The sequence below is a fragment of the Hipposideros armiger genome, unplaced genomic scaffold (genome assembly GCF_001890085.2).
Source record: "Hipposideros armiger isolate ML-2016 unplaced genomic scaffold, ASM189008v1 scaffold_108, whole genome shotgun sequence".
Lineage (NCBI taxonomy): Eukaryota > Metazoa > Chordata > Mammalia > Chiroptera > Hipposideridae > Hipposideros > Hipposideros armiger.
In genome coordinates this window covers 3379938-3382226 of record NW_017731458.1, presented here as the reverse complement: position 1 = coordinate 3382226, position 2289 = coordinate 3379938, and the positions used below count along the sequence as shown (strand labels likewise).

General features: G+C 40.2%; 1 protein-coding gene across 1 annotated transcript in view; it reads left to right on the top strand.

Annotated features, from left to right (window-relative positions):
- Positions 1-2289, top strand: part of SPAG5 (sperm associated antigen 5) — a 17319-nt gene that overhangs the window by 4822 nt on the left and 10208 nt on the right. The gene's annotated exons all lie outside the window — the stretch shown is intronic.

Sequence of the window (2289 nt, the reverse complement as noted above, 5' to 3'; positions counted from 1 at the left end):
TCCCTTCCCCTGTCTTTTTTCTCCTCATGTTCTCTTTCCGTTGCAGCCGTCCTCCAGATCTGACTGCCTTATCTCGACATGACCTGGAAGATAACCTGATGAACTCTCTTGTCATTCTGGAGGTTCTCTCCTGCCAGCTGCGGAACTGGAAGAGCCAGCTGACTACCCCTCACCCAGAAGTTCAAGACAGTAGCACACAGACTGACACAACTGACACCTCTCCCAGTGGGGTAAGGTTACTCCCAAAGCGTGGAAGATTCCAGTGGGCCCTTTTCCTCAGAATTTAAGCTGAGAAGCTGCCAGAGGGCAAAGGAGACTCCTTAACCACAAGTTCATCCTTAGAATATGTGTAGAAGTTGTGAATCTGGAAAATCCCTTAAAGATGTGGGTACTCACTCTACTCCTGGGGTACGTCAAAACTTTGCAAGGGAATGCACGCAAAGAAAGCTTTAAAGGAATTGGTTTCTAGATCTTCATCTTCCAAATGTACTGTACTAATTTTTTTATTTCCTACTTCCCCATTCTCAATTGCCCTTGCCCACTTCACTGAAGAAGAGCATATTTACTACCTGTCCTGAACCTTACATTGTCAAGGGATAACAATCAAATGACGATAGAAAATATTTGTGTACGTGCTGAGAAGTGAATGACTGTAATGATCATATAACACATCATTTTTGCAGGCTTTCAACAAAATTGAAGGAAGGCTTTAATTATAGTAGTGGATCATTAACCATTTTTAATGAAAATTCACTGTGAGATTTTTTGGCATATATCTACAAATGAGCTCCTGCAATTGAGTGACATGCCCTTCTTCCCTTCTTTCATTCCTACTTATTCTCATTATTTATGTGAAGATTTCTCAGTGCTTACCTCTAGAAGGATGGAAAATAGAATTGTTGCTGAACCATGTCTTAGTGTAGGAATTCTAGTAACCCACAGACATGACTAATGAGGGGAGGGAGGGTCCATCCATTTTATTAATAGATGAGTATCAAAATTTTACTAGGTGTGTTTGTGATTTTATTAAAATTATGATATTACTACAATGATTAGTATACAACTGATGAAAATATTTCTTCATCCACAAGAAAGTTTTTTTACTTAAAAGTGTATGGTCAGAGGAATTGAAAAGAAATTTAATTTAAATACAGATGAACTTTTGTTGTTGCAGATATATTGATTAATAACAAACTTTGAAGTAGAAAGATATATTACATTATGATAAAATTCTGAGCGGAGTAAAAATATAGGCTCAAGGAGAAAAAGGGATGATATAAAATTTCTGGCTGTTGAAGAGCTGTTGAAGTTCATGTATTTTTCTAAAGGTATAAAATAGGTATTAAATCATTATGGTGTATATAGTATTTATACCATTGGATATATTAGAGTGATTTAATAGTTTTATTTCAAACTGTCAATATTTATAAAATGGTGGAAATTATCGTCTTTGTAACAATTTAAATGTAAGGGTACTCAGACTTTCAAAATTATTATAGCAAATAGGAGAGGAAAATGGTTTAAAGACCAATGTTCTAGAGGACTAGCTGTGACAACATGGCTGAGGAAGGAAGAGAATGGTGTCGGGAAGGAACTGAGAGTCTCATTATTGTGGCTGGTGAGGTTAATAGGCGGCTGCTGCTAAGATGTTTTCCAAATGCCCAAAGACCTCCCTTGGATTGAAAATATCCTCAAATAATTACTTTACCTTTTGCCAAAATCCTGGAAACCATAGGCTCATCATTCCACTAGCTGCTCAGTTTCTCTTCTGTGTTTTCTTATTTTTGTATCCTTTCCTCTTGTCCTTGATCCCGTTCCCCATCCCTGAGTTGGCCTTGTACCTCCTCCCCGGAAGCTTGCCAAATCCCTCTGGAGGCCACTGAAGCAGAACCAAAGAGGGGAAGTGACAGCACCTTCAGCCATTCCCTATCATAGTGCCATGTCCTTGCCGCTTGGCTGCCTCCTTTACACTAATCTCATCACCTGCCTGACTGCCCAGCTCTGAACAGTATACGGGCCTTGTCCAGGGCTCATGGGTACTGTGTGCCTTACTGCACGTTGCAGCAGGGAATGATGACTGCTTTGCTGGGGAGGGGGGCGATGAACTCCAAGAGCTCTGCCTCCTTAAATCCAGGCCGCTGTAACAGTGACTCAGCACTACTGCTCCAGCAGTTGGATTTTCCTAGATGATTGCTGCCTTGCAGCAGTAATGAGGGCTCCCCACTTTTCTCTCAGAACTTTGAAGTCTTTCTATAGCTTTGCTGCCTTTGAGATCATACGTATCTACTC